The sequence below is a fragment of the Scylla paramamosain genome, chromosome 27 (genome assembly GCF_035594125.1).
Source record: "Scylla paramamosain isolate STU-SP2022 chromosome 27, ASM3559412v1, whole genome shotgun sequence".
NCBI lineage: Eukaryota > Metazoa > Arthropoda > Malacostraca > Decapoda > Portunidae > Scylla > Scylla paramamosain.
The window spans coordinates 10,177,323-10,201,808 of NC_087177.1; positions in this window are offsets into that span (position 1 = coordinate 10,177,323).

Sequence of the window (24,486 nt, forward strand, 5' to 3'; positions counted from 1 at the left end):
AGTTTTGTTGCAATGACAGCAAACCCTTCGAATTGAAACAGTTATGTAAATTAAAGCCACGCCTTTTAACTCCTTCACGATTAATAACACCACTTCACGTTAATTCATTTGAACAGTTCTGGATGATTTTAATGCTCAAAAATAAAACTACACACTAAAATGTCTTAACTACTCGATCACTCCTTTGACTGACAGTGGCATCTTTTGAAATAATACTCAAAACTAGCACCGATCACATTAAGCTTGAAAAACCTTAGCAGCCAAAGGGTTAAGGAGCAAAAAACCCAAATAAGGGGATTAACTGGTATCGAACCCTGGCTCAGACAAGAAAGGCCACGTCATCTGCCTTATCCCCTCATTAATAACCAGGCCCACAGCAGTAAGCGAGCACCAAGGCATGTCACTATTGTACTGTGGTGGTCAAGTCAAGCACGGCATAGTACTGTGCTTTAAGACTAGGCCCTGAATCGTGACTGGTATCTTTTTTTTATTTTGTCATAATGAAGTCGTTCCTCTCTCTCTCTCTCTCTCTCTCTCTCTCTCTCTCTCTCTCTCTCTCTCTCTCTCTCTCTCTCTCTCTCTCATCGAGTCCGCTAATGTCCATATTGTAGCGCTGTCTGTCCGAATTGCGATAAAAAAATGAGTTAATACGGCTTGGTGTGCGAGAGAGAGAGAGAGAGAGAGAGAGAGAGAGAGAGAGAGAGAGAGAGAGAGACGAGTCATGTTTAGCTATTGGGTTATTCATGAGGTTTCAGGGCGATGGGAAGCTTGTGGGGAGGAAAAAAGTGAAGGGAAAAAAGTCTGGAGTATCATGTCAGATTATTATTATTTTTTTTCTTGTGGCATAAGTTGATCTTTGGTATTTTGTAAACGTAATTGGAGGAGGAGTATGGTCTTTTGTAAATGTGTGCTATTTAGAATTGTGTTATACTGTAAATTCTGCGGGTAGCTAGTGGTATTATTAAATTTTTGGAGTGAATTGTCAAAATTGTTTTTCTAGACAGGAGGAGATGGAGGAAGAGGAGGGATATGAGAAGGAGGAGAAAAGAAGAAAAAACAATTAAAGAAGAGAAGAAGGAGAAGAAGACCAAAAGAAGACAAGGAAGATAAGGAGGAGGAGGAAGAGGAGAAGGAAGGTATTCTTGCGATTAAAAAACTACAGCATCTACAACTTAAACTCAGCCAGTAGTCTTTCAATTTGATGTCTCTTACGTTTAGCATCACATTGCAAAACATCACACGCGCAGATAAAACTCCTGAATGACCCACCAGCAGAGCAGCATACAAGAGTGAGCAGAAGTGATAATAATGACAGGTACACAAGCTTATCATGACACCATCAGAATTACAGGTACCCCACACAGAACGCTTCATCGTCTATCATTGTTATCACTGTCTGCCACTTCGACGAGCAGAGATCACTGAAGGCAAGATGGAGCTGCCACGCCCTGCCTTGTTTGTATGTCTGTCTCACTCCGTCGCTCCCTCCCAGCCTTACCTGACGGAGGGCATTCTTCCTTAGCCACCCACCCATCTACCCACCCACCCACCCATTTGCCTCTCCTTGCCTTCTGCTCCTCCTCCACTCTCGGACTTCTTGTTTTCTTTACCATCTTGCAAGCCACGCCCTTCTCAGTGACTCTTCATTATTTTTTATTCGTTTTCTTACCCAGTATCTCTCTCTCTCTCTCTCTCTCTCTCTCTCTCTCTCTCTCTCTCCTCTCTCTCTCTCTCTCTCTCTCTCTCTCTCCTCTCGCTCTCTCTCTCTCTCTCTCTCTCTCTCTCTCTCTGACTCATCATACTTCAACTCACCAACGAGGCATTACTGTTTTTTCTTGTTAGTCGATGCCTTTTTTGTATTCTTTTTCATTTAATATTCCCATCACGCTTACTACCTCACTCAATTGTTCTTTGTCTTGTTTTCCTCCTCCTCCTCCTCCTCCTCCTCCATCGTGCCAGCGTCACGCCCTTACACTCCTCTCTTTCTGCTTTCTTGTTCCGTCAGCGCCACGTCTTGATCGGGCGAAGCCGGCAAATTGGTCTGCAGGTTCCCCGGTCACGACGCTTGTCCACACGAACGCACACGAGCAAACATGTGCACTGAAAACATATCGACACACACACAAAAAGACAATTAGCGTGCAATTACACAGAAATTTTCGGCCGTGTACACAAGCCTCGGCTCTTCGTTCATTGGTATGTTTTTTTTTTTCCTGTTCCTTTTTTCTTTTTTTTTTTTTTGCGTCTCTTTCTTGTTCTTCACTTGCGTACACATCATTCGTACGTAGTTGCATGTAATGTTGTTTGATGGGCATTGGAAGGGAGGTGGGTTTTTTTTTTTTTATTTGTCTCTATCATTCTTTCTCTTTATCCACTTTAGAGGTTCTGATTAGGATTTTTTTCCCCTGCAATTAGCACCAAATTCAGTGCATCTACATATGAAAGGTTTCGTGCTTGTCTCAGTGAAGTGGTTCTCTCTCTCTCTCTCTCTCTCTCTCTCTCTCTCTCTCTCTCTCTCTCTCTCTCTCTCTCTCTCTCTCTCTCTCTCTCTCTCTCTCTCTCTCTCTCTCTCTCTCTCTCTCTCTCTCTCTCTCTTGTCACTTAACACACTCGACTCTCTCTCAGTCCACAGGTTGCACACTTCTCTGTCTTTCTCTCACTCTACTGGCCACTCACTCACTCGTTCGTCACTCACGTCTCTTGTCCTTCACCTCGCCAGTCCTTCACTCCCTCACTCACTCGACGCTAACTTACCGCCTTCAACTTCCCTGCTTTCTTTCGCTTTCCCTGTGTTTTCGTGAATTGGCGAGTCTCTGTCCTAGCAAGGTGATGAATGAACTTGCCTTAAAGATTAGTTATTTCTCTCTCTCTCTCTCTCTCTCTCTCTCTCTCTCTCTCTCTCTCTCTCTCTCTCTCTCTCTCTCTCTCTCTCTCTCTCTCTCTCTCTCTCTCTCTCTCTCTCTCTCTCTCTCTTAATAAAGCGATGTATTTAAAGAAAACCTCTGATATTTAGCATAGAAAATAACTCAAGGATGAAAAGCAAGGAGGCAAGTACTGGAAATATCCCTTTGTTACCCTGCATGCGTGGCTTTCCGAGACACAAATCCGGACTAGTGTTTTCTGGGCCTGAGGAACAGCATGCGCCCAAGCAGAGACCGAATAAGGAGTGGAGTATTAGACGTGGACATTAGATCTAGTATATGGGAGGTTAGGCAATGAAGGAAGGAAGAAGGAAATGTGTGAGAGAGAGATTGGAATGGAAGGAGAGAAAGAAGGTGAATTATTGGGTAATTTCGGTTGTTTCGTTACCATTGCAATGTAACTTTTTCTTCACTTTTGGTTTGATTTACGATATTTTCCTAATTTGCTTTGACGTTTTATATTTTTCTCTTTTGCTTCTTTTGGGGGCTGACTGCGTTACCATTACTTCCCCTGCATGATTTTCCCCGTCCAGACACGCTCGGCCTTGCGAGGGGGATGCATATAGAGCAGTCTGAGTGTGGAGGGATCAGTTCAACTTGCATAAAATTGTTTAAAAGTGCTGCAGTGAATTTCTTGCTCGTCTGGAAGTGGACTGGTCATTTAGTTTTGAGTTCCAGGCTCTCTTTACCTTTTAATTTACGTTTATTAGTGAATGGAAAGAATAAATGCTTGTGTGTGTGTGTGTGTGTGTGTGTGTGTGTGTGTGTTCAATTGTAATCTTGCTCTTATTTTACCATTATTATTTTCTTTGCTAGTTTTGTTATGTACGTTATTTTTAATCGAATGATCAAGTTTTGTAAATATTGTTCTGATGACTTTAGATGGATCATAACCTAATTTGTGTTTTATTCAATCTTTATTTTTTTGTATGGTCAGTGAAAATCTATTATTGTGTGTGTGTGTGTGTGTGTGTGTGTGTGTGTGTGTGTGTGTGTGTGTGTGTGTTGGCGAAGAGGGTCAGCTAAAACCATGATCAATCCGTATTAATAAACAAACCTAACCTACCTAACCTAACCTAATCTTACTAAACCAAAGCAAACTGCCACGTGTAAGCCTGGTCGCTTCTTGCAGCTTCCCTTATTTCTTATGTTCTTATGTTCTTATGTTCAAACCAAACCTAATCCATTTTAATAGCTCTTCCATTGCTGAGGCGGCGAGGGTGACAGAGCCGCATGCGAACCCGATTGCATTAATTACTCCCCATTGTCACTCCCATCAAACAGCCATTAGCTATTGATTACCAAGGACAAGGGGCGCCCAGTCACTGCCGCCCAGACAAAAGGCCACCAATACCACACTTTTTCTTTACCCTTTTTTTTTCTCTCTCTCTCTCATTCTCGTATTTCCCTCGAGGTCAGTTGGAAGTAAGACGAACCGAGAGAGAGAGAGAGAGAGAGAGAGAGAGAGAGAGGAGAGAGAGAGAGAGAGAGAGAGAGAGAGAGAGAGAGAGAGGAGAGAGAGAGAGAGAGAGAGCATAAAAAAAAATAGAATACATGATTAACTTGTCTCATATACATATTAATAGTAGTAACGGTAGTGGTCTAAGTTGTGGGGGTGACGGAGATGGTGGTGGTGGTGGTGGTAGTCAGCTAATTTATAATGGAGCCACACTCGGTTCATGCATAATTCATAATACCTGCCGGGAGAGTTTGCTTAGGGGGGGCTGGAGTCTCCCGTGGTCATTAACCGTAATTAATCGCTTAGTTGGCGACAGCGGAGGTGGTGACGGCGACGATGATCACTCCTCCTCCTCCTCCTCCTCCTCCTCCTCCTCTGATGAATGTGTGCTCAGCGTGTTTTGAGAGGCCCGCCGTCTCTGTCTCATCAGGAGGGGCGAGGAGTGATGTATTTGAGTGGTCGTTTTGCTCACCTACCCTTCCCACCTTCCTCCCCATAACCCTGCCATCACATTCCCTTCCCTGCCTTACTCCGCTCCGCCCCCCTGCATTCACTCTTCGTCTCGCATCATGCAGGCACCTTCCCATCACCTCATCACTCATCCTGTCCTCTCTTTGCCTCTCTCACCTTCATCTCCTTTTCCTTCTCTCTGTCCTCTTGGCTCACCTCTTCGCTCACACCTGCACGTCCTCTAGCCGCCACACACCACACCTCTCCTCCACTGGCTTCTCCCGCAAGTCCTTTTCCGTCTCAGTGTGTTTGTCGAGGACCTGTCTTAGCCTCTCATTATGAAGACGAACCATGTGGCCGCCTTGAGAGGGGTGATCCGTCTCCCTGATCCGCGAACCAACACCCTTGGAGACACCCTTCTTACACCTACTGTACCCTCTCCTCCCTCCTCGGTCTCCTCTCCATACTCACGGTTCAGGTTTATCTGCGAGTTTACCTGCAGTGCGCAATTATTTCAGATTAAGAGAAAGATTTAGGTTTAAACAGTGAAGTCTTGGGTGGGTACATGATGTTCCGGTGTGGAGTTAATTACGGAGGTAAAGGTTTTGTCTGCGTCTGTGTGTGTGTGTACTTTGTGGGCAGCGTGAAGGCAGGGAGGAGGCAGGCGTGAGATCTACGAGGCGTTTTAGGTGATATTACTTGAATGTTGAGTGGAGTTTTGTCCCTTTTTTCACCTCCTTCCTGTGAGTACTTAGTGACTGTGAGGATTCTTAAGCATACCTCGGTGTCTGGTGTTGCTTTGTGTCTTCATTGTCTGCTGGAAACTACATACGTATGCACATGCTTATTTTTTCAGTGTAATGTGTGAAATGTGGAGCCTTTATTTGCGAGGAATTGTTGGGTGTGCACGCTGACCTTTGTGTTTTCGTTAGCTTGGTGGTAATACGGATATCTCGGTTCTTAATTATGTTTTTTCTTTATTATTATTAGTGTGTGTGTGTGTGTGTGTGTGTGTGTGTGTGTGTTTAAGAGGCCATCATTAACTTAGGAGAGGTAAAGAAAATATAAAGTAATATTAGATAGCGAACATTTTTTAACGCGTCTATCTTGACTACGTTATACAGAATATGTCAAAGTTATTCATCCTGTTATAAAGCACTATACATTTTGGTCAAGTACAATAGTCGTGTTTCATTGTCGGATTTTTTTTTCTCGTTTAAAGATTCATTTTTAACTTTAGATTTGTTAAATTTATAAGAACATGAACAAGGAAAGCTGCGAGAAGCCATCAGTCCTACACGTGGCAGTCCCTTTATAAATTATGCCTACATTTTTCCACCTATCGCCCCTGTCCATAAATCATGCTTCTTTTATCCTCATAAAGCATTGAACCTAAACTATACCTGTTTTGGATAAAGAATAAAACTCCACGTGCATCATTAGCGAGAAGTTTTTCCCCTCCTCTCTCTCTTTTGAAACGCTTTTATGTATCCCACGTTACATTGAATTAAATGATGTGCCCTCATGTAATGTACCGAGTCTAATCTGTACTTGACCGAGGGGTAAATGCTTTTGGTACATCACAGTTAAAGAGAACAATTCTTCAGGTGCTCCGCGACAACCTGTTCCCCAATAGCCGTGTGGGAACCGCCTTGCACCGCCGCCTTTGTCCTCCCTCATGTTCATTTCTCAGTTCTTGTTTTGTCTATTTATTTATTTATTTTTTTTATCTTAACCTTTTGAAAATTTTGTTGCTTAACGTCATCTTTTCTACACTGGTGTGCCTTTTTTTTTTTTTGTCAGTAGAGCGTTGCATGATTCTTTTGTGGTATTTTAGGTCAAGTAAATAATTATTCGTCATTTAATGATTTAAACACCCATTCAATCCATCAGTCGGTCAGTAATTTAGTGGATCAGTTAGTTAATAAATCCGTCCATGAGTTAGTCAGTCAATTAGTCGGTCAGTCAGTCAGTAAAGTTGAGCAGTCAGTCAGTTGAACAAGCAGTTAACTTCAAATCAAGTGCTTCTTTCATCGCCTTTGTCCAATGATCCTGTCCTCCTCTTCCTCTTCTCATCTTGCTTTCCGCGACTGACTTTGAATCCTACTTTCTTTATTTTATCCACATCTCTTTCTTCCCACACCCTCATCATCATCCCAACCCCCATTCACCTTTCTCATGTACTCCTTTCCATCACCACTATCATTACCATCATTATCATCACTAAGACAAGACCTCAAACTTTATTCGCGTATCTAACATGTCCATTTATTCCTTTTAACCTTAACTAAACTTCTTATCTCACCTCTTTATCAACTTCTCTGTCTACCCTGCCTTCTGTCTCCACCCCCATTGATTACCACTCCGTTACTCATAATTCCTCCCTTCCTTCCTACCTTCCTCCATACATTACCCTTCTACTGCTCTCCTTTCCCCATTTCCTTCTTCCCTACACTGCGAGAACACAACACATACATATTCATATCCAAGTAGTTACTCTGACCACCTAATACGGATACTTATCTTTCATTAGAGGGATAATAGCACTGCCTGAGGGGATCATTTGGGGCTCGCGGTGTGTGTGTGGGGGCTGGACCGGAGCTGAGTGTCACCGAGGAGTACATAGGTGCTGTGGCGTAGGGAAAGGGATGTATTTGTATCTCAGGTTGTTTGTGGTTTGTTGCTGTTTTTTTTTATGATATTTTTTTCACGTTTTAAGGAGTTCGGCTGAGGAAAAAATAGAGGTAAATAAATAATAATGATAATAGTAATAATAAAATCAAATAAAAATAAGAAAATAAGAAAGATAACTTCAGGAAAGAGGTAATCAATAAATGTTGGTCAGTAAACAAAGAAAAAGTAAAGCAAAAAAAATAATGATAATAAATAAATAAAATAAAATAAATATAAGAAAATAAGAAAGGTAACTTAAAGAAATAATCAATAAATGCTGGCCAGTTTAGTTTCAGACCAAGGGCAAGAAAAAAAAAGTAATTCCCCCCAAAAAAGATGCCTTTAGGGAAAAGAAAAAAAGTTAGTTTGTTTTCGAAGGTGACGAGAAGTGTTTTGATTCTCCTCCAGTAAAAGAGTTCCAGGTCGTAAGGAAAGAACTGTTATGTGGAAGGGTGGTTTTATTGGGGAAAGAGAGAGACGTGCCTAAATATGGAGATGCTTTCACGGTAGGGATGGTATGAGTGAGATGGAGTTGTGTGGTATTTAACATCACACACACACACACACACACACACACACACACACACACACACACACACACACACACACACACACACACACACACACACACACACACACACACACATTTCCATCACTCCTTTACATAATCACCGAAAACTCTTCCACTCTTCCACTACCTTCATTCCTTTCCTTGTCCCCAATCCTCCTCTTCCCTCCTTACCACACGTCCGCCCCTTCCTTTCTTCCGTCTTCCACACAAGGTCGCCACACGAATGCACCACCTCCAACTCCACCTAGATAAGTGACCCTTCTCCATTCCTCCACTCAAGGTCGCCATACGAATCCACCACCACCTTCACTTCCTCCACCTTCGAGATAAGTGTGGCCCCTTGTCCCACGCCGCCTCGAGCCTCCGATTCAGCGTCTCGTAAAAGGGTTCCTTGGTCCTTCGTGTCGCCGTAACGTTTGTAATTCATTTAGTTGGACAGGTGACCCTCATATCGCACGCCAGCGGGGACGACTTTCTTATCACCGCGTCTCCACACTACCATAGAGAGCCGCTGCCCTCCTCGCCCCGTCAAACAGCGTGTCACTTAAGAACAAACTCTCGTAAGGATATGATGAGCATCTCCCGATGTGATAACATCTGGTGAGGCGCGACTCTCTTAAGCTAATGTCACTTTTTTCTCCCTCGTGTTGTCCTCTCTGTCTCTACCTTCTTGTGTGTGTGTGTGTGTGTCGGGATGAGCCTTTTCTCTACCTTGACTACGGACAGTATCAGAATCCCTATCAGATAGTTTAACCCTTTATAGGAAAAGTTTTATCAGTCGCTGTATAATAAATTTCTCTCTCTCTCTCTCTCTCTCTCTCTCTCTCTCTCTCTCTCTCTCTCTCTCTCTCTCTCTCTCTCTCTCTCTCTCTCTCTCTCTCTCTCTCTCTCTCTCTCTCTCTCTCTCTCTCTCTCTCTCTCTCTCACTGGTCTGGTTGGTTCGTTATTAATGTGTTCCTTTGTTTAGCATAATGAGCTGGCATGTCTGTCCGTCTGTCTGTCTGTCTTTTGTCCGTCATGTTTTTGCCGGCTTAGTTATTTTGATTCTCTCTCTCTCTCTCTCTCTCTCTCTCTCTCTCTCTCTCTCTCTCTCTCTCTCTCTCTCTCTCTCTCTCTCTCTCTCTCTCTCTCTCTCTCTCTCTCTCTCTCTCTCTCTCTCTCTCTCTCTCTCTCTCTCTCTCTCTCTCTCTCTGCCATATGGCCTGTGACGTCACGCTCTTCACGCTAAACAAGGACACGTTATTCTTAGACCCGCCTCACCTATGGATCTTTGTGTGTGTGTGTGTGTGTGTGTGTGTGTGTGTGTGTGTGTGTGTGTAGGATTTTCCCATCAACGCAAGCAACGATCGAATGCTAATGCTGCGTTTCTTGACTTTCATTGTGCGTTTTGGTACTATTCTTCCCCTTTTCCACATTTTCTCGTTTTCTTTCAAGTGTTTTCCGAAGTACAGTGTGTTTCCATCTTCACTGTCATCACGTGCTTTGGTATTATTCACTTTCACGCTCTCATGTTCTCATTTTTCCACCGTATTTTGCTGAGTACAATGTCTTTTTTTCTTCTTCTCATTCCCGTCTTTCGCATCAGAGTCAAAGTCGTCAGTCATAGAAGGGAACGGTGATGAACATAACACTAAGCGACAAGGGGTCATAATGCTGGAAATCCCTACTGAGGAAATCGAGGCTGTCTTCTCTGTCCTCTAGTGGCTGCTGCAGAGGAGGCGATGAAGACATGGAGATGGACACCTCGCACAAAGGGCAGCTGTCTTCTTATTGTGGTCCGCGGAGGCAATTGTTGGCAAAAAGCTTCTCAGAGTCTGAAGGTGGAGCATAAAGAAGAAGAGACAAACACCCACGTGATGGATACACTAATTCCTTGTCTTGTGCTGGAGTGTCTGGAGGCGGCGAGGCAGTGGCAAACTCCCTCTCTCCCTCAGGACGAATATTCCATGTTGCTCTACCGCTCTGACGGCCTTAATGATGGTGCCCGTAGTGGGGTTTTAGCATCCAGTACCCCCACTCACAGCTGCCGGTCGTAAAGGAATATATTGGCAGTACAATTTGGTTTATCTCGAGGTATTGTTGTGTCCCCTGACTAGACGCTTGCAGTGAGGGCCAAGGAGGCTGATGGGATGTGTGAAGAGGCACTGAGTGTTGCGGCATGAATTAGCTCTTCTTGTAGCTCGCCATGACGCGGCACTCCCCAGCCCGCCGACCTCCCGCGGGGCCGGATGGACGGTCACCACGGGGAGAACCAACCGACCACCACGCCAGTCAAGGTCGCGTATACACACACACACACACACACACACACACACACACACACACACACACACACACACACACACACACTAATAAGACACAGTAAACATTATCAAGTATGTAATAAGAGGAATAAATATAATAACTTAGTGGACGTTAAATGATGATGATGATGATGATGTTATTATGTTAATGTGGTGTCATGAAAGCTCTTGATTAGTGTCCTTCATACGTAAAAGGAAAAGTGTAAAAATAGATCAATAGATGACTAAAAATGGAGAAATAATGACTCAGAATACATAAAATAGAAAGAAAACCACGTGGGTAGCATCACACTGCACACGTGACATCACACCACCACAATCACCAGCACACTTCAAGATTCCACGTATACTGAACCGTAACCTCCAGACACACTCACCTCCCCCTTCCTCCCTTTAGGCACACCCTACACCCCATCCTTCCATCCGCGGTCCCCCTTCCTTCCCACAGGCACACCCTAAATCCATCTTGCCTTACACCTCCACCTCCTTCAGATCCTATAAATTCCTTGATCCTTAACTCTATCGCTCTATCCCTCTTGTTTCTCGTCCCCCCAGCTTTGTTACCCTATAGCCTTCCCCTCCTCTTCTTCCCCCCTCCCCTCTCTCTCTCTGGTCACGAGCACCCCACCTCCCCAGTAATACTCTTTTACCTTCTCTTCCTCCTCCCTTTACCGGTAACCTGGAACTTATACGACCCGGTAATTAAACCCTTTCAGTGGCGTCTTTGTTACCTGGCGGGTGCAGGCGGTGTAGGCCTAATTAGGGTTGTCCTCACCTGAGCCTTGCCTCACTTACTTACCTGCGAGTATGCATTCTTACTCAGTCTATTTTATTTTGTTGTTTGTTTAGACAGTCATTCGGTTATGCTAATTATCTGGTTAGCTATTTAGGTAGTTGGTCAGTCAGTCATTCAGTCAGTCAATCAGTTGGGCAGTCAGTCAGTCAGTCACTCAATTTAATCCATATACTCAACTCATTCATTCAGTAACATCAATTCGCTTATTCATTCACTCATTCACTTATGCGCCCGGCCGCTCGCTCACTCACGCCCTCACTCACCCACCCACTAGGGCACTCTCCTCCAGACCCATTATAATATTTTTTTCCTGGGTCTTAGTACATGATAGACAATTGAGGTACATTGAATGGTGATAAAAGGGAGAGATGAGATGATAGGGATTGTATGGTGGTGAAAATGAGTGACGGGGAGACAAGGTAAGGGTGAGACAGTGGCAGAGTGGCTGAGTGACGGGAGAAAGTGGGTGACGAGGGAGACTAGGTGATGGGTAACGGATTAGGTGACGCAGAAGTAATATTGCAGAGTTAAGAAGTGAGAAATGAAGGAGGAAATATGAAAAAAAAAGGATCTTAGGCGGATGTTACTAAGAAGATTAGGTGAGAGATGATTGGGTGATGGATTGGATGAAGCAGAAAAGTAGTAAAGGGTTAAGGAGAGATGAATGAAGGAGAGGAAGGGTTGAGAAAGAAAGAAAGAAAAGGATTAGGTGGGTGAGGAGAGGTGTGGAAATTGATGAGTGTCAGGGAAGAGAGAGAGAGAGAGAGAGAGAGAGAGAGAGAGAGAGAGAGAGAGAGAGAGAGAGAGAGAGAGAGAGAGAGAGAGAGAGAGAGACTTGCTCTTAAGGAAATATTTGATGTTATTTTAACCTCACAAGTATTAAATATTCATGAAATCATCTCGTTCTGGGTTGAAAAAGTATTGAATATTTTGAAAGTTCGTGTTCCATCTTCTCCTTTTCCTCCTCTCCTACTTCCTTTGTGTTTTCTGGTCCTAAGAAAATGTACGTGGCTTTTTCTTTCTTTTCCACATAGATTGTTTTAAATTTGGCTTCATCAAATATGTTAATCACTCACCGCATCTGTCCGGCATCTGTACAGAACGTCGGGTATTTTTCATATGTTTTTTGCTCATGTTTGTTATTCTTCTCTTTATCCATCATTCTTTGTCTTCTCCTCCCCCTCTTCCTCCTCCTCCCTCGTCGTCTTAGTGCAGTGTGTGTGTGTGTGTGTGTGTGTGTGTGTGTGTGTGTGTGTGTGTGTGTGTGTGTGTATGTGTGTGTGTGATGAGAGATCTCCACTCAGATAACATAATCAATCTCTCTCGATCCTTACATTCATCTCTTTCATGTCACACCATCTCATTATACCCTTACACACACACACACACACACACACACACACACACACACACACACACACACACACACACACACACACACACACACACACCAAAAATAACACGACCTAACAACTCATCTTCATTACATTACAAAACTCTTTCACCATCATACCTTCATAATCATAATAGCAATTTGCCTTTATTGCAATATCAAGGAAACTACCCTTAACTGAACTATAGCAAACGAATGAGGCGTTGAGTACTTCCTATAGATTGAGACCTCAGACAGTAACCTTTTTCACTTATACAGGGAGGGTAGATGGACATGTTAAGTATTAGCATGTGTTATATCCAAGGGCTACGTGAACTGCAGAGCGTCGGTTCCACAGGTCGTGTTGGGTAATATGTGCTTGGGACAGACGCGAAAAGCAGAATGGAAACCAATTAGTGTCAGAAAATCCAGTGAAATTCACGTCTAAGTTGGTTATCATTCCTTTCCTTACTAATAATGGCGTGACACTTGTGATTGTGTTTTGTCTGTTCTCTCCTAGTGTTGCTTCTTAAATGTGTTTGTGTGGCTCTTAGACTGTAGGATTTGGTTACTTCAATATTGTTCGTTATGTGGAGGTGGTAGTGATAGTCATAATAGTTAATAAGAGAACAATGTGAAGAAGTCCTAATATTACATTTTGCTGCTAGCTATTACTCATACGTGTCTCTTTAATACAGATTAACTCTCCGTGTTATTCTGAACTTTCTCGGAGGTACTTTACAAGAAAACGCCTCAAGGCACTCCTATTATTTTAACTAGTCTTGTAATTACTCATTGTCCCAGTGCAGTAATTACCTTCTCTTGATTCCACGTTCTTGAATATGGATGGCTTGCTCGGTGATCGGGGGCGCGTGACGGATGGTCCGGCAGAGATGCGCTGGAGGCCGAGAAGCAGGACCTGGTCGGGGAGCAGGTCGTCGCCACCAGCTAGCCGGGGAACGCCACGCTTCGGCACATTAATCACGCGAATAGAGTTAATCGAACCGGTGACGTAGCGGCGAGACCTTTTACTTCTACTACTGTTACCGTGGATACTTAGCGAGGAGGAGGAGGAGGAGTAGAAGGAATTGTAAATCATAAGAAAAAATAAGGAGAGTGCAAAAGAAGTAGTAATAATAGAAGAAGGAGATTAGCTGAGTTTGATGCTGCAGGAAGAGGAGAAATAATAAGAAGACATCACGGAAGGAGAAGGAGGAGGAGGAGGAGGAGGAGGAGAAGGAGAATGAGCGGTCGATGATATGAACATGGATCAAGAAAATAATTACCTGTATTAAAGTAGAACCCCCCAAAAAAAAAAAAAAAAATGGAGGAGGAGGAGGAGGAGGAGGAGGAGGAGGAGGAGGAGGAGAAGGAGAAGGAGGAGACTCATGATTAAACAACACAACGCACATCATGCCCTTTCAAATATTATAAAATTTTGTTCATGGTGACAATGAACACACACACACACACACACACACACACACACACACACACACACACACACACACACACACACACACACACACACACACACACAATCATACGGTAGCTGTAAGTAAGGCTTCGTATGGTGGAATTAAGGAGGTAGAAGCTATGCCCCATATATAGAAGACCTCCCTCCTCCTCCTCCTCCCCCTCCGGCTCCTCCTCCTCCTCCTCCACGGCTCATCCTCATCTTAATGGGAGGAGGGAGGCAACACCCACGTCTTTGAAGAGGCCGAGGCTGATTTGTCACATGTCAAGAAGTCTTTTGAGGCCGTTGAGAGGTAGAGAGCTTCCCTTATTCCCTCGCCTCCCTCACCCTTCCGCCTAACTTCGATGTCCCTTAATTGGTTACGTTATGGGTGTTAGAGGCGTAATTGGCTGTGCGGTGTGCCCTGTTACTGTCCCCATTACTACACCATTACTGCCTCTCTCATACCTGTGATACGTGAAGGGGGTTTTAAAGAGGGTGTTTATTAGGAATTATAAGGGATTTGAAACTGTGTCCTTAGGTACCTTATTGTCCTGTTTAATTCCACTTAGCTTGGTATTAGGGAAGAATTTTAAGTGTAGAAGAGAAATAAGATTAATAGTTAGGTAAATAAATGAAGAAATAGATAAAGTCTACAGCCATTATTGTCTGTGAAGGAAAATAGGAGGAGGAGGAAAGAGCAGGAGGAGAAAGAGGAAGAGCAGGATGAGGAGGAAGAGGAAGAGCAGGAATAGGAGGGAACTTACGGTAATATGATGAGCTTCTGACGAGAAAGAAAATAATTACTTGAGCGGAAATTAGAAAAAAATGCAGGAGAAGAAGGAAGAAGAGGCGAAGAGGCGAAACAGAAGGAAAGAAGGGAGGAAGGAAGACAAAAGGGAAGCATTAATTATTAGTTATGATTCCTGCTCAGATTCCTCCGCCGCGCTGGTTGTCTTGGAGGAAGAAATTTTACGTGATTAAGCGAGGTATTCATGTCCCTTCCTCCTCCTCCTCCTCCTCCTCCTCCTCCCATGACACGGGTAATGGAGCTTCCTTATGAGGCGTGTGGTCGTCTCTGGCAGGAGGAAGGTGTGTGTGTGTGTGTGTGTGTGTGTGTGTGTGTGTGTGTGTGTGTGTGTGTGTGTGTGTGTGTGGAATGCTTAACTTGAATATGGGTGTTTATTTATTTTTTTTGTTATTATTATTATTATTATTATTATTATTATTATTATTATTATTATTATTATTATTATCATTTATTATTTTTCATCATCATCATCATCATCATCATTGTTACCTATTATTGCTATTGCTGTTTTCTACTACTACAATAACTACTACAACGACTAATACAACAACAACAACAACAACAACTACTACTACTACTACTACTACTACTACTACTACTACTACTACTACTACTACTACTACTACTACTACTACTACTACTACTACTACTACTACTACTGCCATACACACTACACACACACACACACACACACACACACACACACACACACACACACACACACACACACACACACACACACACACACACACATATATACAGACAGACATACAGACAGACAAGTAAACATGAAAACAATAAAAGGCGTACAGAGGCGTCTCTCTCTCTCTCTCTCTCTCTCTCTCTCTCTCTCTCTCTCTCTCTCTCTCTCTCTCTCTCTCTCGTAAACAAGAGTAGAAGGAAGAGCAGCTCACTGTCAGCGCCCGTGACTAAGTACGTATAAGGACATTAACTCTTGACCACCACCACCACCACATACCACCACCACCACCACCACCACCATCACCACCACCACTATTTTCTCTGCCCCCTTGTTCCTTTTTGTTATTCAATTTTACTTCTCGTTTTTATATTTCACCTTCCTGCCTTCTGACTTTCCCATTCCTCCTCCTCCTCCTCCTCCTCCTCCTCCTCCTCCTCCTCCTCCTCCTCCTCCTCCTCCTCTTTTCCCATTCTTCAATACTCGTTTCTCACTGTCTTTCCTTCATTACTCATTCTCCTTTCATTCTTATCTCCATTTTTTTTGTTACCTCAGCCTTATCTCCTTATCTGCCTACTGTCTCCCTCCTTTCTTTCCCTCCCATCCTCCCTCCTACTCTTTCTTTCCTATTTTTATTATTTTCTCGTATTTTCTCCATTCATTTTAATTTTACTCTATATTCAGTACGTTTTTTTTATCCTCCCTTCTTATCTTCCTGTCTCTTCTTCATCTTTCTTTATTGTCTAGCTTTTATTCTATTTCCCTTCTTGTCTCGTCGTCTCTTCTTATCATCTATCTTATGTTCTGTCAACCTTCTTTCTTCTTACCTTCCTTTCCTATCTCTTCTTCGTCTCATCCTTTTTTTTTTTAATATTCTATATCACTTCATTCTTCTTACCTTCCTGTGTCATATTTCTCCCCCTTCTACCCGTCTCTCTCTCTCTCTCTCTCTCTCTCTCTCTCTCTCTCTCTCTCTCTCTCTCTCTCTCTCTCTCTCTCTCTCTCTCTCTCTCTCTCTCTCTCTCTCTCTCTCTCTCTCTCTCTCTCTCTTCTCTTTTTATCTTCTTGTCTCCTTTTTATCTCATTCCTATCTCATCTGCTATCTTTTACTGTTTCCTTCTTACCTTCCTGTTCCTCCCCCTCTCTTCTACCCGTCTCTCATTCCTTTCTTCCTACGTCTCTCATTTGTTTCATATTCTTCTTACTTTCCTGTCTCTTATTCATCTTGTACTCCTTTCTTATTTTTCCTGTCTCTTCGTCCTTCTCTCTCTGTCTTTCTTTTACTCCTTCCTTCTTACCTTCCTGTCTCCTTCTCCTCGTCCTCGTCTCCCTGCCTCGGCCCCTCCTGCCCGCCCACTGCTATTGTCTTCCTTGAGCCCCTACACCGTCATCCTATTCTGCGTCCCTCCCTCTTGTTCCTCCCTCCCTCGTTCACGTCTACTCAACATGACCCTTTCCTCCCACATAATCATGTCATTCTTTCTCCTTCCCTACCATTCTTCAGTGCTCCCTCCCTCCCACCCTCCTCCTCTCCTGCCCTTCCTCTCTCCTTTCATCCTCCTTCTCTCTCTCTCTCTCTCTCTCTCTCTCTCTCTCTCTCTCTCTCTCTCTCTCTCTCTCTCTCTCTCTCTCTCTCTCTCTCTCTCTCTACCTCCTTCTTTCCTCCTTTACCGTGTTCTTTTCTTCCTTTTCTTTTCCTCCTCTTCCTCTCTCGCCTTTACTCTCCTACTGTTGCTTCCTGTGTTTTGGAATGTTTGTGTCTGTCTGTCCATTGGCTGTCTGGTTGGGTGTCTGTCAGTATTGGCCGTCTGCTTGGGTGTCTGGCTGGTTTCTCTCTCTCTCTCTCTCTCTCTCTCTCTCTCTCTCTCTCTCTCTCTCTCTCTCTCTCTCTCTCTCTCTCTCTCTCTCTCTCTCTCTCTCTCTCTCTCTCTCTCTCTCTCTCTCCCTCCTCTTCACAACACCTCCCTTTCCTTTAACATAACCAGCCCCTCCTACACCCCACCACCACCACCACCACCACCATGGGTCTCACTAACCCCTTCTAGGCTCACAGTTTACCCCGAGTCACGCTGCGTCGCCCATAACACCTCTGCGGCGTTTTGCTGGGGGATCGTGGATGTGTGGGTGTTTGTCTACAGGGAAGAGGTGTGTGCAAGGGCGCCTGAGGAGACACTGAGAGGAGGCTGGGGGACTTAAGCGGCGGTATAAAGAGGGCGAGTGATGGATGCGGCCGCCGAGTGAAACGCAGAGCTGTGAAATGATGAAGGAAAAATAGAAGGAACTGGTTGGGTGAGAGAAAAGAAAGGAAAGAATGTGATGTTGAAGTGAGATGGAATGGAATTAATGCTGCTAGTGCGTAAGATTAATGGGAGTGAGTGGAGGTAAAGGGTTTAAAGGGATGGTGAGTTAGGCAAAGAATAGGTTTTGGAATGTGAAGTACATGCTAGTTGTATTTGCTGGAGTTTTGAAGTGTGTGGTTAGTTCACCTTTATATATAAGATGAAAGAGAATGTACCTTAACCCTTTCAGTGACAGACAAATTCTTCCCTTCATTATCTATATCTTTTTATTTAGACGCTTTGTTTTCTTTTTCTAGGATCACGTAAATATTTCTAGAGCGTAAAAAGACAAAATTAATCTTTTGTTTCCTCTCTTTTCTCCCCATGGCAGGAAAAGGGTTAAGATTGATTACGTAACACCATCCAGTGAAAATAATATATAATAAAAAAAAAACAAGATAGAACATTCAATTAAGTTAGAATACAGAATACAACAATGACAGACTAATATGATAAAGTAACATCTACCAATAAAATATAAAAAAAAATAGTAAATAAAACAAGGAGCCGCCAAGTAAATCAATATAGTAACAATTAAAAAGAAAAAAAAAACTAAAGCAAGAAAACTCCACTAAATCAAATTCAGTAATAGAAAAACAAAACAAAATAAAACAAAACAAAAAACAAGAGAACACCGACCAACGAAATGAAAACGAAGATAAAAATAAGAAAACTCAATAATAGCAAAAAAAAAAAAAAAAATTAACGGTAAAGAAAGAACCAAATTAACACGAAAAGCCCACATAAAAAAAAAAAAAAAATCACTGGTCACCTTGAAGAAAAATAAAATAGAGCAACGCAGCAGAAATTAAAGAGCAAGAGAGAGAGAGAGAGAGAGAGAGAGAGAGAGCAAAAAAAAAAAAAAACAAGGAAGGCAGAAACGAAAATTGGGCGAATTGGACACGGCGGAGGAAGGAATTAAACATTCAATTACAGCCAAGAATAAATAGGTGTGGGACTCCTTCCATCACGGCCTCTATAAAGGGAGGGAAGGTAACGGTGCTCCACATCTGGCGGGGGCGGCGGGGCGGGGCGGGGCAGGGCGGGGGTGGGGAAAGGTGAGAATGAGAAGAGGGGGTACGGGAAGATAGAAAGGAGGGGGTAGGCCTGGGGTGGGTTAGGGTATAGGGAGGGAGAAGAAGGAAGGAGAGAGAGAGAGAGAGAGAGAGAGAGAGAGAGAGAGAGAGAGAGAGAGAGAGAGAGAGAGAGAGAGAGGTGCTGGAGGAATGAAGGTGATAGATTATAATATTTTTTTTATAGAATTCTTGTAGGCGGGGGAGAGAAGGAGGAGGATAGAGGGAGAGAGTGATGGGAGGGGAGGAATGGGGAAGAAAGAGTCTGGTGTGAACGGGGAAAGGTAAAGGTAAGGGGATTAGTAAGGGCATCAGGGAGGGCGTGGAGGTGAGGGAGAGAGGGGGAGGGAAAGGAGAGAGGGAGAGGGAGTGGAGGAGAAACAGGAGGAAGGGAAGAGAAGGGGAGGAATAGGGGTGGTGATGGTGGTGGTGGTAATCTATAAAGGTGAAGTGGGTGGAAAGGGGAGAGATATATGGAGGGAAAGATAAGAGGTAAGAGGAGGAGGAGGAGGAGGAGGAGGAGGAGAGCTGTGATGTGAATGGGAGAATTAAGTCATACAGAATCCCAGGTAAAGTTGAGATTTTACCTGAGAATTGATATAGAAAATGCGAATAATTTTGTACAGCCTTGAGAAAACTTCCTTATAAATCTAACCAGGGAATAGAAAACAGATGAATACAAGATTATATCAGAAAATATGTGCTTAATTTATCAACAAAGTTTACTACATGAACTAAAGAAAAAAAAATGTAAAAAAAAATAAATAAATAAAATGTTGAATTGAAATAACCGAGAAAAATCTAAATGAAAAAAGTATAAAAAAATATCGTTAGAAAAAATTATATAGAAAATTTACAAGTAATTTACCACAGGCACTTAACAAATAGAAAAAAAAGGAAAAAAAAAACTTGAGGAATCTACATGTATAGAAAAAAAATGATAAAAATGTATTAAGAAAGATATGAAAGGATGACAAGAAAGAAAGGGGGAGAGAGAGAGAGAGAGAGAGAGAGAGAGAGAGAGAGAGAGAGAGAGAGAGAGAGAGAGAGAGAGAGAGAGAGAAAGTATGAATGGATGCGAAGGAAGTTTAGTTTCTTTTTCTTCTTTCATTCCTCAATTTTTTTTTTCTTCGTCGCAGGTTGAGTAGGAAAGGAGATTTAAAAGGTGGGAGGCTGGGAAGGTGTTATTGTGAGGGACTCTTGGGGGAAGCTGAAAGGGGAACACACGGCCAGCTGGGGGCGAGTGAGGGACATTTAAGGGCTAGGAAGGCGAGAAGAGAAGGGAGAGGACATAGGAGAGGGAGGGAATGGAAGGGAATGGCGGGGGAGGACTTGATAGAGTCGGGATTAGGGCAGGGTAGGACAGAGAGAGAGAGAGAGAGAGAGAGAGAGAGAGAGAGAGAGAGAGAGAGAGAGAGAGAGAGTAGACGTGAGAGCAGAGCACGAAGAAGGAAAAGAAGGTAGGAAGGAATGAATGAATGAAGAGTGGGCGTGAGAGCAATATATGAAAAAAGGAAGGAAGGAAGGAAAGGGAGGTAGAAGAAAGGGAGACAAAGCAGGAAAATGGGAAGAATGAAGAACCTGGAGTGGCGGAGACCAGACGGTTTCCTCCCACACTAAAATATTTCTTTCCTTCTGGTTAATCTCAAGATAAATGAGGGTAGTTTCTGAGCGCCGGGAGGAGGAGGTGGCGGCGGCGGCATCGGCGGGGCGAGGACGGCTGCGGCTCACACACTCCCATGCCTGCGCCGCTTCATTACGCCGTGCCGCCCCTCATCCCGCCTCTCGTCTTGGTGATCAGGGGCATCAAATATCGCTTTATCTTCCGCCGAGGCTTAGCGACCTGAGGGATGCACGTGGCGGCGACGAGGAAAAGAAAGTGACGTTCAAGCAGCAGGAATTAATGTGAGAAGGGGAAAGTGTCTGGAATATGTGATTTTTGTGTTTCTGGTAACTTTATGAAGCTAAAAAAAGACAGATGAAGAAAAAAATGATTGATGAATGAGGGAAAAGGAAAAAAATGTGAAAATAAAGGAATATATAAAATGCGAAATATAGAGAATATGCATCATCTCGCTCATTACATGTTTCTGGAGTAATGCAAAAAAAGGTTAAAGAATATAATTTTTAGGCAGTACGGATTTAATCTATATTTGGCAGCTGCGTAGTGAGATTTTCACATTACGATAAATAATATAAAAAACGAACCATGCCATTTGTGTAAAGTTTATGATGAATGACGTAATAGTTGTTAAATGTTACCCAAGAATGCAACAAGTAGTGACGGGATCTAGATGGAGAGTGTGTGTGTGTGTGTGTGTGTGTGTGTGTGTGTGTGTGGCGGTGGAAAAAGAAGTACTAATCCAGAGTTGAGGAATGTGTCTTGAGAGGCGAGGAGAGGCGCGTGTGTTTGCACCAAGGAGCGCGCTGAAAGGGAACTCCTGTCTGGTTTGGACAAGAACAGCTGAAGAAAAGCCGATTCAGAGGGAAAGAGAAGTAGGAAGAAGTACGCACGAGTAGAAGAGGACAGAGACGAAGGGAATGAAGACTAAAGCCGGAGGACAAAAAACAAGGACACGAAAGGAGGAGGAGGAGGAGGAGGAGGAGAAGGACGACGATAATTTGAGCTGAAAACACCCGGAGAGAAGTAACACTCCATATTAACCTGGCTAGTCTTTCTTAAACACTCACCGCGTCCTGAACCAAGCGGGCCCTCCTACACCCACACCCCGCACACCTACCCACACCCACCCACACCCATCCAGACCCTACACACGCACCCTCCAGCACTCCACGCCGGACCAGAGACTCCTCCAGCGGCCTTAGTATAAAACGGAGGGCCCTTGAGTGGCGAGAGAGTGTTTGTTCGTATATTTTGTGGAGAGGAGGTGAGGATACGAACGCTGGCTGCGGCTTGGTCCTCGTGACATCTGGGCAATGGCGGCGAGGTGGTCCCTGCCGGTGTCATTGTCCCGGCCTGACATCCGCCTGCTCTAATGTGGGAGGAAAGGGAAAATGGAAGGGAAATAGAGGGAAAATAGCAGCCGGACAGTGGGTTGAGATAGGGTGAGGAAAGGGAGGAATGAGAGAGAGGAAAAAAAAGACATTAGTGCGTTTTCAATAGATACGTACAAGGGAATTAGGAAAAGGGTAAATAAAGTGAAGGAAATAGAGGAAAAATAACAGCGGGAGGGAGAAATGAGACAGTGTGAGGAAAGAAAAGGAAACGAGAGGGAAAAAAAGACATTAGTGTGGGCTCAATAGATACGTAGAAGGGAATTAGGGGAAGGGTAAATAAAGTGAAGGAGATGAGGAAAAATAGCAGCGAGAGGAAGGAATGAGGTGAATAAAGGAAAGAAGCAGAGAGAGAGAGAGAGAGAGAAAAGGCATTAGTCCGCCCTCAATAGAATTAGGGAATTACAGAATAAGTAAATAAAATAAAGGAAAGGAAAGAAGAATGAGACAAGGAGAGGAAAAGAAAACAAGTTACTATGGTCTGAATGGAAAGAAAAGAATTAGGGAATGAATAAATAGTGGATAAATAAGAGGAAATATAGCATTAGGGGAAGGAAAACGAGACACAAGGAGACCAATAAGAATAAGAAGAGCACATTGGTAATCTGTGAATAGAAAGAATGCAATTAGAGAATGCGTGGATGATGAAGAAAATAGAGAATAAAAGTATTGATGTTGCAGAGACAGTAGTAGTAGTAGTAGTAGTAGTAATTGTTGTTGTTGTTGTAACGGTGATAATGATGATAATAGTAATACTGATAATAATAATAATAATAATAAGAAGAAGAAAGAACAAAAGAAAAAAAAAGTAGAGAAGAAAGAAAAGAAGAAGAACAACAACAACAACGGCACCACTCTAAGAAAAAAACAGATTACAGGATAAATAATAAAACAGAAAGCTTATTATTCTAAGAGGGAGAGAAAAGAAAAGAAATACTTTGAAAAAACCGGACATGGAAAAAAAACCGGACATGGAAAGTGAACAAAATAGTACAAAATTAGAACAGTAATAACAAGAGGAGGAGGAGGAGGAAGCAGCACTTATCTGTAAATAGAATAAAAAGAAGGGAAACATTAGTGGTGGTGGTGGTGATAGTAGTAGCAGTGGTAGTAATAGTAGCAGCAGCAGTAGTGGTGGTGCTGGTGGTGGCGGTGGTGGCGGCTGCAAAGGTGCAGGCAATAAAAACATTCTGAAATCTTTCACACACACACACACACACACACACACACACACACACACACACACACACACACACACACACACACACACACACACACACACACACACACACACACACACACACACACACACACACACACACACACACACACACACACACACACACACACACTCTCTCTCTCTCTCTCTCTCTCTCTCTCTCTCTCTCTCTCTCTCTCTCTCTCTCTCTCTCTCTCTCTCTCTCTCTCTCTCTCTCTCTCTCTCTCTCTCTCCAGAACTTTAAGAAACCCAACCACGTTCTACTTAAGTGCAGAAGTCCACACCTGCCTCTGTCACCTGCGTGTGTGTGTGCGCGTGTGTGTGCAGGCGGCGGGGAATATTCCAATTAGCAGTGTACGAGCAAGTTATTACGTGTTTGTCGTGTAATCAGACCAAGACAGTCTCGTGTTTTGCCTGGCCTGAGCTGCTGGCGTGGGTGTTTGTTCTGGCTGGCAGAGGGACCTCTTCTCTGACGTGTGTGTGTGTGTGTGTGTGTGTGTGTGTGTGTGTGTGTGTGTGTGTGTGTGTTAATGTTGATCTCTCTTAAATAAACTATGTAAACTGTAGCTCGCAGGTTCTGTAGTCTCAATCATCACGTATAATTTAACTTTACCTAGTTTAATCTACCTACCAATCTACCTAACTAGCTATCTAACTAACTAATTAACTTAATTCCTAAATAACTTCATAAGTAATGAACTAACTAGCTGGCTAGTTAAATGACTAACCTAACTTACCTAACCTTACCTAAACTAACGTAACGTAACCCAACTTACTTACCCAACTTAATTAAATGTAATCTAGCCTAACTTAATATCCTAATTCAATATTCTCCACCTGCCAGCCACCTTACTTTGGTCCTTCTTAAACACTTAGTTTCTCTTAAAGACTGTTTTCAAGGATCACAGATGATTAATGGTACATAATCTTTGCTCAACTATCAATAGAGGCATAAAAACACCTTTAAAGACCATAGTAACTTGCACTAAAACTTGTTTAAATTAGGCAGAATATGACGTCGAAAGTTTTAAGAATAAGAACTTAATTTCTTTCTCATTTCCTTGCCTTTTTTTTTCTTCTTCTCCACTGCCTTCCTCCTCTCCTCTCCTCTCTCTATCCGTTATTGGGTAGAGATATGTGTGTCTTAAGTTACACTGCGGCTAACCAGATGAGTTCTTGAGCATTGAACACCAAAGCTGAGGAATTCGTAAAAATTAAAGTAAAAAAAAAAATAGACTAAAAGACAGAGAAATTTAAGAAATTTATGAAAGTTGAACAAAAGTAAAAAAAAAAATGGTAAAAGGAAAATTTTTCGTTTAGAGAAATTG